This window comes from Harpia harpyja, chromosome 7 (assembly GCF_026419915.1).
Source record: "Harpia harpyja isolate bHarHar1 chromosome 7, bHarHar1 primary haplotype, whole genome shotgun sequence".
In the NCBI taxonomy this organism is placed as follows: Eukaryota; Metazoa; Chordata; class Aves; order Accipitriformes; family Accipitridae; genus Harpia; species Harpia harpyja.
The window spans coordinates 114551-133157 of NC_068946.1; positions in this window are offsets into that span (position 1 = coordinate 114551).

The following is an 18607-nucleotide window of genomic DNA, read 5'->3' on the forward strand; positions in this document are numbered from 1 at the left end:
CCGAAAAGCCGGTCAACGAAACTCTCCAAGACTCGTTTTGGACTGCTAGAAAGCAGGCATTCTTTATTGCAGCGCTGGATACACGGGGGATAATTCCACCTAGCGTGCATACCACAGCTTTAGCACAAACAGGTTATATAGAATAACTAATTGCATATTAACCAGATTAATATACATATTCATAGAAATGATTATAACTGATTATCATAGCACTGCCTACATCCGATCACGCGTAACGAAGGATCCATTTGAATCGAAGGGCTGCTTTTACAACCACCGACCCATTTGAAGTTCTCGTTGGCTGTCCTCCAAGTCTTTATTCTTGTCCTTGTTCTTTCATCTTGAAGCTTAACGCAGTTTCAATCGCATGCGGTCTGTTTCAACATTGTTCTCATCTAGCGCACAGGAACATCTACTCCTAAGTGTAAAGAACGGCGAAACTTGGGAGTAACTACTTCTACTAGTTAATTGCTCAGCTATACTTTTGTCTATTGTTTCAATCATAGTGTTAGTAGAAGATTTCCAATCATTATTTACCAAATCTCACTTTTACAGTCACCTAGCAGCAAACCAGTCTCCATGGCTGGTACAAAATATTAAAACCATCAAAATATTTAGACATACCATACAGAACGTACGGAAATATGCTACCAATTCCCCCCCCCTTCCCGCTTGAGGCTACTAATTCTTTTAGTAGTCTCGCTTGAACAGAGATCGTGCCGCAGCTCGTTTAAGACAGCTAAAAGCGACACAGATTATAACAATGATGATAACTACTTCTCTTGCTTCGTTGGGGCGACAAGGGAAAGCTTCAGGCTACCCGGTAAAGGTATCGACTAGAACTGGGATATATCGGTATCCCTCTTTTTGAAGCAATTCTGTAAAATCAATTTGCCAATATTTTCCTGGAGAATTTCCTTGCTTAGTCATTCCAAAAAGGATTTTATTATTGGTTTGGGGATTATTACATATACAAACCTACTTGTAATTATTCAGATACTTTTTATCATATCTCTATTCAAAATACACGTTTGTAAATGTTTAACAAGGTTTTCTGTTCCCCAATGTACCTTGCTATGTTCGGCCGGGGCAATTTCTCTCATTGTTGCGGGTGGGCCGCTTATTTAACCTGTTGGTGTTAACGGCCCATCCTGTTTCATTTTTGTTAGCCTGCAATTTAAGAATTAGTTCTTCACCTTTTTCATTATAACTTGGAGCACCTTTAGGTAAATTTACACTTGCTCTGGAACTAGTGCTAGGATGCCTTTTTCTGCAGCTTCTTTAGCAGCTCTAGCAGTCAACCGGTTACCTGTTTCAGGGACGGTCCTACCCGACTGATGTGCTTTACGGTGCATTATCACGACTGCTGTTGGCTTTGGAATGGCTTCGAACAATTTCGGCATTTGTTCTGCATGCTGAATGGTGATTCCTTGTGGAGATAACAGTCCTCTTTCTTTCCATATTGCTCCATGCGCATGTACTACTCCAAAAGCATACTTTGAGTCTGTCCAAATGTTGACTTGCTTTCCTTGACTTAGTTCCAGTGCTCGAGTAAGAGCTATCAATTCAGCCTTTTGGGCAGATGCATTTGAAGGCAAAGCTCGCGATTCAATTACCTTCTCGGTAGCGGTTACCGCGTATCCTGATAAACGTTTTCCTTCACGGATGAAACCGCTTCCGTCGGTATATACTTCCCAATCCGTTTCTTCCGCTGGCGCATCTCGGAGATCCGGTCGGCCGGAGTAGACTTTTCAATTGTCTGCAGGCAGTCATATTCCGGTTCTCCTTCAACCTGATCGGTTGTTAAAAACACAGCAGGGTCAACGATAGGAGTACTTTTTAAGGAAACACCATCTTGCTCCAGCAACACCACTTGGTATTTCGGCATTCTACTAGGGGATAACCAATGCCCTCCTTTCTGATCGAGCACAGCGATCAGCATGTGGGGAACATACGCTGCAATTCTCTGTCCTAGGGTGAACTTACGAGCTTCTTGGATCAATAGCGCAGTTGCAGCGACGGCACTCAGACGACCGGGCTATCCCAGACTCACGTTGTCTAATTGCTTCGAGAAGTAGGCCACAGCTCGCCGACTTGGTCCCAGATATTGGGCCGGCACACCCAGAGCTATACCTTTTCTTTCATGAGTAAAAAGTTCAAATGTCTTTGTGAGATCTGGCGGGCCTTGGGCTGGCCGCCTCCATTAAAGCCCGTTTTAGTTGTTTGGAAGCAGCTTTCCTGGCACCAATCTAATCTATAAATCCGTTGTGTGAGGTTTTGAGCTGCTCCTATAAAGGTCGGACCAGCAAGCTGTAATTTGCAATCCACAGGCGACACCACCCGACCGTTCCCAGAAACGCTCGCAATTCTTTCAGAGTCTTGGCCTCGGGGAGATAACAAATTGTCTTCTTTCTCTCGGTTCCTAATTGTCTCTGTCCTTTCAGGATTTCCAAACCCAAATAAGTTACTTCTCTCTGGGTTATTTGGGCTTTTTCTTTTGACACTCGATAGCCACCGATTCCCAAAAACTTCAAAAGGCTAAGAGTTAACTGGGGGCATGGTTCTTCTGTCTCAGCTGCAATTATTAGATCACCCGCATATTGCAACAAGATTCCTTGATTATTTTCTTTCTTCCAAATCTCTAATTCTCATGCCAATTGACTTCCAAAAATGGTAGGGCTGTTCTTAAAGCCTTGAGGCAAGACTGTCCACGTATATTGGGGTGCTTCCTGACACCTCCTGCCCTCCATTTGCACCCCTGAACCCCCTTCAGTGGCTGCTCCTCAGGAGCCGCTCTTCTGAGCCACATGCCAAATTCTGGGGACACCTCCTAACTCACAACTTCCCAGAGACTCTGAGCTCTGCTATGTGCCCACCAAGTCAAGTCGAGTCCCGAGGCTTATAACCTACGAGGGGCCTGCCACAAGCTGCAAAGTTTCTAGGGACAACATGGCATTCTGTGGGCAATGAGGAAAGGCAATGAGGCATCCCAGACCCTAAAAGACACTATGCCTTATGGCCCTGCTGCCTTCTTGAGAACTACTAAAGCTCCATAGACACATGCATACAAGACGCTCACCCTAACCCCTACTAAATAATGTCACCGTCGGTCCTATTAAGAGAGACAGTATCAGCAACTTACACAGAATACAGCAAAGCTGGTGAAAAAAACAAGGTTCCATTTTCAATAAAGTCAGGAATTCCAGGAAAACACAATGCATCGAGAACTAAAAAAAAAACCAAAACAATGCATACTATTAAACCATCTCACCACCCCTGAACACTCAAAACAAAATTACTGACCTGAAAAAAAAAGAAATAAAAGCTACATACAAGCGTTACTTTCTACCACACATGCTGCTGAACCTTGAGTGGTCCTGAAGCTCTTACCTCAGGCAGACACCTCTTCCCAAAGAGCTGAGCCAGCTCAAAAGCTGTAAAGGACTCAAGAGCTGAGCACCAACACCAGAAAAACCCAGGAGCACAATGAACTCCCTCAGCAGAGGCTGTGGTTCATATACCCCGTGGCCCTGCCCACCACCCTTCCCACATTCACCTGGGAAAGGGGAAGGGCAAACCTCCAGAACTTACAATGTCAGCTGGAGGAGCAGCAGGAGTGTTCTCACCTGCCTTAAATTTACAGCAAGCAAAGCCCTGAACAGAGAAAGCAATCCTTACTAGCAAAAACGATACCTGCTTTTGTACTACAGCTACAACTATGGCATCGGCAACGTGACCGGGTAGGGAATTAAACTTAATTTTTCTGGGGTGTAGATAGAAAAAGATAGATGTCCCTCTAAACGATGTAAGAAACTAGCTCATTAAATGCAATAACAATGCTGTTATCAAAATTGAAGTGCTTGAGTTTCCTATAAAAAAAGCCAAAATGCTGTAGGGTTACGCTTCATTTCTAGCAAGGCTGTGCATACCAATTTCTAGGAAGGCTGCACGTACCGCCTAACTTCTACCAGAACTACCTTCTGGATAGGACTGAAGCACAAAGCAGATTTAGATTCCTTAAGAATCCCTTCTCAAAAATATCTCTGGTTGCAAAGTAAGTTATTTACGGTAAATCGCTGACATTTCAGAGTCGCTATGATCGTCTCTCTGACTGACTCCCTTAAGAGAACTAGATGATTCCCAAAGGACAGAAACCACCAAAAAAAACAGGGAAATACAAGATACGTACCAGGAACTGTATGAAGCAGCCTAATTAATACCTAACTAGCTAAAGCAAAACTAAATTGCAAAACACAATAAACACCACCACGGGAGATGTGTCGATAAAAATAGATGAAGGCTATTGCCTCCTCTGAAAAACTCAAGAGAAGATCTAAGCTGATGATAGACATCTTTGGGGTACCAGACACCAAACAGAAACATACTGTAAGGTGGGAAAAAAAAAAGGACTCCTTTGGACCACAAAGATGGCTTTGAAAAAAGCTCCAGTAGAGCAAGAGGCATCGTCGCAGGGATTAGAGAGATCCGGAAGGGGCCAGAGAGACCAAAGAAGCCTTGGGGGTGCAAGGAGCTCAAAAGGGAATTGAACAAAGAACAGGTGTCCTCAGGGGATCGGGGACCAAATGGAGGTGCACCAAACGGATGACGGGACAGAAAGACCCACCGGGGTACCGGATATGGACTCAGCAAGGGTTTTTTACAACACGTTTTTTTACAACACGGTTTTTTTTACAACACTGTTTTACAACAGTTTTTTACAACAGTTTTTCACGTTTTTTTACAACAGGTTTTCACAACATGTTTTTTTCACAACACAGTTTTACAACAGCAACTTCAAAGTTTTACAGTAGTTTTACAATACAGTTTTACAGAAGCAACTCTAAAGTTTTAAATACTGTTTCTCAATACAGTTTTGCAGTAGCAACCCTAAAGTTTCACACTTTTTTTATAACACATTCTTTACAATATGTTTTTTTACAACACGTTTTTTACAACACGTTATTTGCAACACCGTTTTTTTGCAACACCTTTTTTTACAGTACAGTTTTTTTTACAGTACAGTTTTTTACAACACGTTTTTTACAACACGGTTTTACAACAGCAACTTCCAGGTTTAACAATAGGTTTACAATACAGTTTTACAACTCAGTTTTACAGTAGCTACCCTAAAGCTTCACAACACGTGTTTTTACACCACGTGTTTTTAAAACATTTATTTTACAACGCAGTTATTTCCAACACTGTTTTTACAAAGCAGTTATTTCCAACACTGTTTTTTCAACACGTTTTTTACAACACAGCTTTACAACAGCAACTTCAAAGCTTTACAATAGTCTTACAATACAGTTTTACAGTAGCAACCCTAAAGCTTCACAACACGTCTTTTTACAACACAGTTTTACACAACACAGTTTTCAAACAGCAACTCCAAAGTTTTACAATAGTTTTACAATACAGTTTTACAACTCGGTTTTACAATACAGTTTTACAGTAGCAACCCTCAAGTTTTACAATACCGTGTTTTAATACAGTTTTAGAGTAGCAACTGAAGTTTTACAATACCGTTTTGCAATACAGTTTTAAGGTAGTAACCCTAGAGCTTCACAACACGTTTTTTTACACCACGTCTTTTTAAAACACATTTCTTTTACAACACAGTTATTTCCGACGCTGTTTTTTACACACGTGTTTTACAACACTGTTTTTTACACACGTGTTTTACAACACTGTTTTTTACACACGTGTTTTACAACACTGTTTTTTACAACACATTTTTACAGCAGCAACTTCAAAGTTTTACAATAGTTTTACAATACAGTTTTAGAGTAGCAACTCTAAAGTTTTACCATAGTTTTACAATTCCGTTTTACAGTAGCAAGCCTAAACCTTCAAAACACGTTTTTTTGCAACACGGTTTTACAACAGCAACTTCAAAGTTTTACAATACAGTTTTACAACACGGTTTTATAATACAGTTTTACAGTAGGAACTCTAAAGTTTTACAATACTGTTTTTCAATACAGCTTTAGAGTAGCAACCCTAAAGTTTCACAACATGTTTTTTTACAACACATTTTTTTACCATACTTTTTTACAGCACAGTTTCTTTACAACACGTTTCTTTACAACATAATTATTTACAACTCAGTTTTACAACAGCAACTTCAATATTTTACAACAGTTTTACAATACAGTTTTACAACACGGTTTTACAACACGGTTTTACAGTAGCAACCCTAAAGCTTCACAACACGTCTTTTTACAACACAGTTTTACACAACACAGTTTTACAACAGCAACTCCAAAGTTTTACAATAGTTTTACAATACAGTTTTACAACTCAGTTTTACAATACAGTTTTACAGTAGCAACCCTAAAGTTTCACAATACCGTGTTTCAATACAGTTTTAGAGTAGCTACCATAAAGCTTCACAACACTTGTTTTTACACCACATGTTTTTAAAACACAGTTATTTACAACACCATTTTGTCAACACGTTTTTTACAACACTGTTTTACGGTAGCAACCCTAAAGTATCACAACACAGTTTTTTTACAACATGTTTTCCACAACGCAGTTTTTTACAATGCAGTTTTTTACAACGCAGTATTACAACACGGTTTTACAACAGCAAATTCAAAGTTTTACGGTAGGTTTACAATACGGTTTTACAGTAGCAACTCTAAAGTTTTACAATACCATTTCTCAATACAGTTTTATAGTAGCAACCCTAAAGTTTCACATTTTTTTACAACACGTTTTTTTGCAACACAGTTTTTTTGCAACAGACTTTTTTTGCAATACAGTTTTTTACAACACGTTTTTCTACAACACATTTTTTACAACACAGTTTTACAACAGCAACTTCCAGGTTTTACAATAGGTTTACAATACAGTTTTACAACTCGGTTTTACAATACAGTTTTACAGTAGCTACCCTAAAGCTTCACAACACGTGTTTTTACAAAACACATTTATTTCACAACGCAGTTATTTCCAACACTGTTTTTACAACGCAGTTATTTCCAACACTGTTTTTACAACGCAGTTATTTCCAACACTGTTTTTTCAACATGTTTCTTACAACACTGTTTTTTACAACACCAACTTCAAAGTTTTACAATAGTTTTACAATACGGTTTTACAGTAGCAACCCTAAAGTTTCACAACACGTTTTTTTACAGCACAGTTTTTTTACAACATTTTTTTACAGCACAGTTTTTTTACAACATTTTTTTACAGCACAGTTTTTTTACAACATTTTTTTACAGCACAGTTTTTTTACAACATTTTTTTACAGCACAGTTTTTTTACAACACGTTTTTTGCAACACGTTTTTTTACAACACGTTTTTTGCAACACGTTTTTTTACAACACAGTTTTTTGCAACAGGTTTTTTTACAACACGTTTTTTGCAAGACTTTCTTTTAAAACACGTTTTTTTAAAAGACTTTTTTGCAACACGTTTTTTTACAACACGGTTTTACAACACAATTTTACAACAGCAACTTCAAAGTTTTACAGTAGGTTTACAATACAGTTTTAGAGTAGCAGCCCTAAGGTTTCACATGGTTTTTTACAACACAATTTTTTACAACACTTTTTTCACAACAGTTTTACACAACACAATTTTACAACAGCAACTTCAAAGTTTTACAATAGCTTTACAATACAGTTTTAAAACACGGTTTTACAATACAGTTTTACAGTAGCAACTCTAAAATTTTACAATACCATTTTTCAATACAGTTTTAGGGTAGCAACCCTAAAGTTTCACAACACATTTTTCCACAACATGTTTTTCCACAACACGTTATTCACAACACAGTTTTTTGCAACAGTTTTTTTGCAATACAGTTTTTTTGCAATACGGTTTTTTTACAGCATGTTTTTCTACAACACGTTTTTCACAACACAGTTTGACAACAGCAACTTCAAGGTTTTACAATAGTTTTACAATACAGTTTTAAAACACGGTTTTACAATACAGTTTTACAGTAGCCACCCTAACATTTTACAATACCGCGTTTCAATACAGTTTTACAGTAGCAACTGAAGTTTTACAATACCGTTTTAAGGTAGCAACCCTAAAGCTTCACAAAGGCTTGCTTTTACAACAGTTTTACAAAACACAGTTTTAAAACAGCAACTTTAACGTTTTACAAAACAGTTTTACAACTCGGATTTACAATACTATTTTACAGTAGCTACCCTAAAGCTTCGCAACACGTATTTTTACACCACGTGTTTTTAAAACACATTTATTTTACAACACAGTTATTTCCAACACTGTTTTTCAACACGTTTTTTCCAACACTGTTTTTTCAACACGTTTTTTCCAACGCTGTTTTTTCAACACGTTTTTTCCAACACTGTTTTTTCAATACGTTTTTTCCAACACGTTTCTTTACAACACGTTTCTTTACAACATAATTATTTACAACTCAGTTTTACACAATGCAGTTTTACAACAGCAACTTCAATGTTTTACAATACAGTTTTACAACACAGTTTTACAGTAGCAACCCTAAAGCTTCACAACACGTCTTTTTACAACAAACTTTTACTCAACAAACTTTTACACAACACAGTTTTCAAACAGCAACTTCAAAATTTTACAATACTTTTACGATACAGTTTCACAACTCGGTTTTACAACAGAGTTTTACAGTAGCAACCCTAAAGCTTCACAACACGTGTATTTACACCACGTTTTAAAAACACAGTTTTTCACCAGACAGTTTTTCCAACACAGTTTTTCACCGGACAGTTTTTCCAACACGTTTTTCACGCCACAGTTTTTTCAACACGTTTTTCACGCCACAGTTTTTTCAACACGTTTTTCACGCCACAGTTTTTTCAACACGTTTTTCACGCCACAGTTTTTTCAACACGTTTTTCACGCCACAGTTTTTTCAACACGTTTTTCACACCACAGTTTTTTCAACACGTTTTTCACGCCACAGTTTTTTCAACACGTTTTTCACGCCAGTTTTTTCAACACGTTTTTCACGCCACAGTTTTCTCAAGCCACAGTTTTTTCAACACGTGTTTTACGCCACAGTTTTTTCAACACGTGTTTTACACCACGGTTTTTTCAACACGTGGTTTACACCACGGTTTTTTCAACACGTTTTTTACCACACGGTTTTTTCAACACGTTTTTTACAACACAGTTTTTCAACACGTTTTTTACAACACAGCTTTACAACAGCAACTTCAAAGCTTTACAACAGTCTTACAATACAGTTTTAGAGTAGCAACCCTAAACCTTCACAACACTTTTTTCTACAACGTGTTTTTTTACAACACAGTTTTACACAACACAGTTTTCAAACAGCAACTTTAAAGTTTTACAATACTTTTACAATACAGTTTTACAGTAGCAACCCTAAAGCTTCACAACACTTTTTTTACAACACGTTTTTTTACAACACTTTTTTTACAACACAGATTTTTACAACACATTTTTTTAACAACACGATTTTTACAGCACAGGTTTTTTACAACATTTTTTTACAACACAATTTTTTGACAACACATTTTTTGCAACAGGTTTTTTTACAGCACGTTTTTTGCAAGATTTTTTTGCAAGACGTTTTTTTAAAAGACGTTTTTTGCAAGACTTTTTTTACTAACGCATTTTTTGCAACACGTTTTTTACAACACTTTTTTTCAACGCTTTTTTTACAGCACTTTTTTTGCAACACGTATTTTACAACACTTTTTGTGCAACACATCTTTTTACTACACTTTTTTTACAAAACTTTTTTTGCAACACTTTTTTTTACAACACAGTTTTTTACAATACAGTTTTTTTACATCAGTTTTTTTCAACACGTTTTTCTACAACACATGTTTTTATAACACAGTTTTACAACAGCAACTACAAAATTTTACAATAGTTTTACAATACAGTTTTACTACACGGTTTTACAATACAGTTTTAGAGTAGCAACCCTAAAGTTTTACAATGCCGTGTTTCAATACAGTTTTAGAGTAGCAACTAAAGTTTTACAATGCCGTGTTTCAATACAGTTTTAGAGTAGCAACTAAAGTTTTACAATACCGTTATACAATACAGTTTTAAGGTAGCAACCCTAAAGCTTCACAACACATTTTTTTACAACACAGTTTTACACAACACAGTTTTCAAACAGCAACTTTAAAGTTTTACAATACTTTTACAATACAGTTTTACAGTAGCAACCCTAAAGCTTCACAGCACGTGTTTTTACACCACGTGTTTTAAAAACACAGTTTTTTTACAACACAGTTTTTTCCAACACATTTTTTCCAACACAGTTTTCCAACACGTTTTTTACAACACGGTTTTACAACACGGTCTTACAACACAGTTTTACAGCAGCAACTTCAAAGTTTTACAATAGGTTTACAATACAGTTTTAGAGTAGCAGCCCTAAAGTTTCCCAACACGTTTTTTTACAACACGTGTTTTTACAACACGGTTTTTTTACAACACGTTTTTTTACAACACGGTTTTTTTACAACACCATTTTTTTACAACACCGTTTTTTTACAACACGGTTGTTTTACAACACGTTTTTTTACAACACGTTTTTTTACAACACAGTTGTTTTACAACACTTTTTTTACAACACAGTTGTTTTACAACAGTTTTTTTACAACACAGTTGTTTTACAACACTTTTTTTACAACACTTTTTTTACAACACTTTTTTTACAACACTTTTTTTACAACACTTTTTTTACAACACTTTTTTTACAACACTTTTTTTACAACACAGTTTTTCTACAACACGTTTTTCTACAACACAGTTTTTTTAAAACATTTTTTGACAACACAGTTTTTTGACAACACGTGATATGCCACAGGTTTTTTTACAATGTTTTTTGCAAGACGTTTTTTGCGAGACTTTTTTTAAAAGACGTTTTTTGCAACAAGTTTTTTTACAACACAGTTTTACAACAGCAACTTCAAAGTTTTACAATAGGTTTACAATACAGTTTTAGAGTAGCAGCCCTAAGGTTTCACATGTTTTTTTACAACATGGTTTTTTACAACACAATCTTTTACCATACGTTTTTTACAACATGGTTTTACAACACGGTTTTTTACAACATGGTTTTACAACACGGTTTTTTACAACATGGTTTTACAACACGGTTTTTTACAACATGGTTTTACAACACGGTTTTTTACAACATGGTTTTACAACACGGTTTTTTACAACATGGTTTTACAACACGGTTTTTTACAACATGGTTTTACAACACGGTTTTTTACAACATGGTTTTACAACACGGTTTTTTACAACATGGTTTTACAACACGGTTTTTTACAACATGGTTTTACAACACGGTTTTTTACAACATGGTTTTACAACACGGTTTTTTACAACATGGTTTTACAACACGGTTTTTTACAACATGGTTTTACAACACGGTTTTTTACAACATGGTTTTACAACACGGTTTTTTACAACATGGTTTTACAACACGGTTTTTTACAACATGGTTTTACAACACGTTTTTTTACAACATGGTTTTACAACACGTTTTTTTACAACATGGTTTTACAACACGGTTTTTTACAACATGGTTTTACAACACGGTTTTTTACAACATGGTTTTACAACACGGTTTTTTACAACATGGTTTTACAACACGGTTTTACAACACGGTTTTTTACAACCTAGTTATTTACAACATGGTTTTTTACAACATGGTTTTACAACACGGTTTTTTACAACCTAGTTATTTACAACACGGTTTTTTACAACCTAGTTATTTACAACACGGTTTTTTACAACAGTTTTTTCACAACACAGTTTTTTCACAACGTGTTTTTACACAACAGTTTTATGCAACAGTTTTAAAACAGCAACTTCAAAGTTTTACAATGGCTTTACAATACAGTTTTACAGTAGCAACTCTAAAATTTTACAATACCATTTTTCAATACAGTTTTAGATTAGCAATCCTAAAGTTTCACAACACGTTTCTCCACAACACGTTATTTACAACACAGTTTTTTGCAACAGTTTTTTCGCAACACACTTTTTTACAATACAGTTTTTTTACAAAAAATTTTTTTTACAATACAGTTTTTTTACTATACAGTTTTTTACAACATGTTTTTCTACAACACGTTTTTCACAACACAGTTTGACAACGGCAACTTCAAGGTTTTACAATAGTTTTACAATACAGTTTTACAACACGGTTTTACAACACAGTTTTACAACAGCAACTTCAAAGTTTTACAATAGGTTTACAATACAGTTTTAGAGTAGCAACCCTAAAGTTTCACATGTTTTTTTACAACACGTTTTTTTACAACACAATTTTTTACCATACGCTTTTTACAACACTTTTTTCACAACACAGTTTTTTCACAACAATTTTACACAACAGTTTTACAACAGCAACTTCAAAGTTTTACCATAGCTTTACAATACAGTTTTAAAACACGGTTTTACAACACAGTTTTACAGTAGCAACTCTAAAATTTTACAATACCATTTTTCAATACAGTTTTAGGGTAGCAACCCTAAAGTTTCACAACACGTTTTTCCACAACATGTTTTTCCACAACACGGTATTTACAACACAGTTTTTTGCAACAGTTTTTTTGCAATACAGTTTTTCTACAACACGTTTTTCACAACACAGTTTGACAACAGCAACTTCAAGGTTTTACAATAGTTTTACAATACAGTTTTACAGTAGCCACCCTAACATTTTACAATACCGCGTTTCAATACAGTTTTACAGTAGCAACTAAAGTTTTACAATACCGTTTTAAGGTCGCAACCCTACAGCTTCACAACGGCTTGCTTTTACAACAGTTTTACAAAACACAGTTTTAAAACAGCAACTATAACGTTTTACAAAACAGTTTTACAACTCGGATTTACAATACTGTTTTACAGTAGCTACCCTAAAGCTTCACAGCACGTATTTTTACACCACGTGTTTTTAAAACACATTTATTTTACAACACAGTTATTTCCAACACTGGTTTTCAACACGTTTTTTCCAACACTGTTTTTTCAACACGTTTTTTCCAACACGTTTCTTTACAACATAATTATTTACAACTCAGTTTTACACAACGCAGTTTTACAACAGCAACTTCAATGTTTTACAATACAGTTTTACAACACGGTTTTACAGTAGCAACCCTAAAGCTTCACAACATGTCTTTTTACAACAAACTTTTACTCAACAAACTTGTACACAACACAGTTTTCAAACAGCAACTTTAAAATTTTACAATACTTTTACAATACAGTTTTACAACTTGGTTTTACAATAGAGTTTTACAGTAGCAACCCTAAAGCTTCACAACACAGTTTTTTACCACGCAGTTTTTCCAACGTGTTTTTTACCACGCAGTTTTCCCAACACATGTTTTACCACGCAGTTTTCCCAACACGTGTTTTACCACGCAGTTTTCCCAACACGTGTTTTACCACGCAGTTTTTCCAACACGTGTTTTACCACACCGCTTTACAACAGCAACTTCAAAGCTTTACAATAGTCTTACAATACAGTTATAGAGTAGCAACCCTTATCCTTCACAACACGTTTTTTTACAACAGCAACTTCAGTTTTACAATAGTTTTACAATACAGTTTTAAAACATGGTTTTACAATACAGTTTTACAGTAGCAACCCTAAAGTTCCACAACACCATTTTTCAATACAGTTTTAGAGTAGAAACCCTAAAGTTACACAACACGGTTTTTCGATACAGTTTTAGAGTAGAAACCCTAAAGTTACACAACACGGTTTTTTTACAACACGTTTTCCACAACACGGTTTTTTTACAACACGGTTTCCACAACATGTTTTTTTTACAACACGGTTTCCACAACATGTTTTTTTTACAACACGGTTTCCACAACACGGTTTTACAAGAGCAACTTCAAAGTTTTACAATACTTTTACAATACAGTTTTACAGTAGCAACCCTAAAGCTTCATCACGTGTTTTTACACCACGTGTTTTAAAAACAGTTTTTTCCCAGACACTTCTTCCAACACGTGTTTTCCCACACACTTCTTCCAACACGTGTTTTCCCACACACTTCTTCCAACACGTGTTTTCCCACACACTTCTTCCAACACGTGTTTTCCCACACAGTTTTTCAACACGTGTTTTCACAACACAGTTTTACAACAGCAACTTCAAAGCTTTACAACAGTCTTACAATACAGTTTCAGAGTAGCAACCCTAAACCTTCACAACACGTTTTTTTTACAACAGCAACTTCAAAGTTTTACAATAGTTTTACAATACAGTTTCACAACACGGTTTTACAATGCAGTTTTAGAGCAGCAACCCTAAAGTTTCACAACACGGTTTTACAATGCAGTTTTAGAGCAGCACGGTTTCCAAACACGGTTTTTTTACAACACGGTTTCCACAACACGGTTTTACAGGAGCAACTTCAAAGTTTTACAGTACTTTTACAATACAGTTTTACAGTAGCAACTCGAAAGTTTTACAATACCATTTCTCAATACAGTTTTAGAGTAGCAACCCTAAAGATTCACATGTTTTTTTACAACACGTTATTTGCGACACAGTTTTTCTACGACACAGTTTTTCTACGACACAGTTTTACAACAGCAACTTCCAGGTTTTACAATAGGTTTACAATACAGTTTTACAGTAGCAACCTTAAAGTTTTACAATACCATGTTTCAATACAGTTTTAGAGTAGCAACCCTAAAGCTTCACAACACGTTTTTTTACAACACAGTTTTACACAACACAGTTTTCAAACAGCAACTCCAAAGTTTTACAATAGTTTTACAATACAGTTTTACAACTCAGTTTTACAATACAGTTTTACAGTAGCAACCCTAAAGTTTCACAATACCGTGTTTCAATACAGTTTTACAGTAGCTACCATAAAGCTTCACAACACTTGTTTTTACACCACATGTTTTTAAAACACAGTTATTTACAACACCATTTTGTCAACACGTTTTTTACAACACAGTTTTACGGTAGCAACCCTAAAGTATCACAACACAGTTTTTTTACAACATGTTTTCCACAACGCAGTTTTTTACAACGCAGTTTTTTACAACGCAGTTTTTTACAACGCAGTTTTTTACAACGCAGTTTTTTACAACGCAGTTTTTTACAACGCAGTTTTTTACAACGCAGTTTTTTACAACGCAGTATTACAACACGGTTTTACAACAGCAAATTCAAAGTTTTACAGTAGGTTTACAATACGGTTTTACAGTAGCAACTCTAAAGTTTTACAATACCATTTCTCAATACAGTTTTATAGTAGCAACCCTAAATTTTCACATTTTTTTACAACACGTTCTTTTGCAACACAGTTTTTTTGCAACAGACTTTTTTGCAATACAGTTTTTTACAACACGTTTTTCTACAACACATTTTTTAGAACACAGTTTTACAACAGCAACTTCCAGGTTATACAATAGGTTTACAATACAGTTTTACAACTCGGTTTTACAACACAGTTTTACAGTAGCAACCCTAAAGTTTTACGATACCGTGTTTCAATACAGTTTTACAGTAGCAACTAAAGTTTTACAATACCGTGTTTCAATACAGTTTTAGAGTAGCAACTGAAGTTTTACAATACTGTTTTACAATACGTTTTTAAGGTAGCAATCCTAAAGCTTCACAACACGTTTTTTTACAACACAGTTTTACACAACACGGTTTTCAAACAGCAACTTTAAAGTTTTACAATAGTTTTACAATACAGTTTTACAACTCGGTTTTACAGTAGCTACCATAAAGCTTCACAACACTTGTTTTTACACCACGTGTTTTTAAAACACAGTTATTTTTAACACCATTTTATCAACACGTTTTTTACAACACAGTTTTACGGTAGCAACCCTAAAGTTTCACAACACAGTTTTTTTACAACACGTTTTCCACAACGCAGTTTTTTACAACGCGGTTTTACAACAGCAACTTCAGAGTTTTACAATACGGTTTTACAGTAGCAACCCTAAAGTTTTACAATACAGTTTCACAATACAGTTTTAGAGTAGCAACCCTAAAGTTTCACAATTTTTTTTTTCACAACACGTTTTTTACAACACAGTTTGACAACAGCAACTTCAAGGTTTTACAATAGTTTTACAATACAGTTTTAAAACAGGGTTTTACAGTACAGTTTAACAGTAGCCACCCTAACATTTTACAATACCGTTTCACAATACATTTTTAAGGTAGCTACCCTAAATCTTCACAACACAACTTTTACACAACACGACTTTTACTCAACACGACTTTTACACAACACACTTTTCAAACAGCAACTTTGAAGTTTTACAATACTTTTACAATACAGTATTACAACTCGGTTTTACAACAGAGTTTTACAGTAGCAACCCTAAAGCTTCACAACACGTATATTTACACCACGTTTTAAAAACACAGTTTTGTACCACACAGTTTTTCCAACACAGTTTTTTACCACACAGTTTTTCCAACACGTGTTTTACCACACCGCTTTACAACAGCAACTTCAAAGCTTTACAATAGTCTTACAATACAGTTATAGAGTAGCAACCCTAATCCTTCACAACGTGTTTTTTTACAACAGCAACTTCAAAGTTTTACAATAGTTTTACAATACAGTTTTAAAACATGGTTTTACAATACAGTTTTACAGTACCAACTCTAAAGTTTTACAATACTGTGTTTCAATACAGTTTTACAGTAGCAACTAAAGTTTTACAATACCGTTTCACAATACAGTTTTAAGGTAGCAACCCTAAAGCTTCACAACGGCTTTTTTTTACAACACAGTTTTACAAAACACAGTTTTAAAACAGCAACTTTAACATTTTACAAAACAGTTTTACAACTCAGATTTACAATACTGTTTTACAGTAGCTACCTTAAAGCTTCACGACACAACTTTGACACGACACGACTTTGACACGACACGACACGACTTTTACACAACACACTTTTCAAACAGCAACTTTGAAGTTTTACAATACTTTTACAATACAGTTTTCCAACTCGGTTTTACAATAGAGTTTTACAGTAGCAACCCTAAAGCTTCACAACACGTGTATTTACACCACGTTTTAAAAACACAGTTTTTTACCACACAGTTTTTTACCACACAGTTTTTTCAACACGTGTTTTACCACACCACTTTACAACAGCAACTTCAAAGCGTTACAATAGTCTTACAATACAGTTATAGAGTAGCAACCCTAATCCTTCACAACGTGTTTTTTTACAACAGCAACATCAAAGCTTTACAATAGTTTTACAATACAGTTTTAAAACATGGTTTTACAATACAGTTTTACAGTAGCAACTCTAAAGTTTTACAATACCGCGTTTCAATACAGTTTTAGAGTAGCAACTGAAGTTTTACAATACCGTTTTAAGGTAGCAACCCTAAAGCTTCACAACACGTTTTTTTACAACACAGTTTTACACAACACAGTTTTCAAACAGCAACTTTAAAGTTTTACAACACTTTTACAATACAGTTTTACGGTAGCAACCCTAAAGCTTCACAACACGTTTTTTCCAAGACGGTTTTTTCAACGCGTTTTTTCCAAGACGGTTTTTTCAACGCGTTTTTTCCAAGACGGTTTTTTCAACGCGTTTTTTCCAAGACGGTTTTTTCAACGCATTTTTTCCAAGACGGTTTTTTCAACATGGTTTTACAACAGCAACTTCAAAGTTTTACAATAGGTTTACAATACAGTTTTAGAGTAGCAGCCCTAAAGTTTCACAACATGTTTTTTTACAACACAGTTTTTTTACAACACAGGTTTTTTTACAACACAGGTTTTTTGCAAGACTTTTTTTAAAAGACGTTTTTTGCAACACGTTTTTTTACAACACGGATTTACAGCACAGTTTTTTACAACACATCATTATTTACAACACAGTTATTTACAACACAGTTTTACAACAGCAACTTTTAAGTTTTACAATAGGTTTACAATACAGTTTTACAGTAGCAACCCTAAAGTTTCATGGTTTTTTACAACACAATTTTTTACCATACGTTTTTTACAACACGTTTTTTACAACACACTTTTACAACAGTTTTTTCACAACACGTTTTACACAACACAGTTTTACAACAGCAACTTCAAAGTTTTACAATAGCTTTACAATACAGTTTTAAAACACGGTTTTACAATACAATTTTACAGTAGCAACTCTAAAATTTTACAATACCATTTTTCAATACAGTTTTACAGTAGCAACTCTAAAATTTTACAATACCATTTTTCAATACAGTTTTACAGTAGCAACTCTAAAATTTTACAATACCATTTTTCAATACAGTTTTACAGTAGCAACCCTAAAATTTCACAACACGTTTCTCCACAACACGTTTTTCCACAACACGTTATTTACAACACAGTTTTTTGCAACAGTTTTTTCGCAACACACTTTTTTACAATACAGTTTTTTTACTATACAGTTTTTTACAACATGTTTTTCTACAACACGTTTTTCACAACACAGTTTGACAACAGCAACTTCAAGGTTTTACAATAGTTTTACAATACAGTTTTAAAGCACGGTTTTACAATACAGTTTTACAGTAGCAACTCTAACATTTTACAATACCGTGTTTCAATAGAGTTTTAGAGTAGCAACCCTAA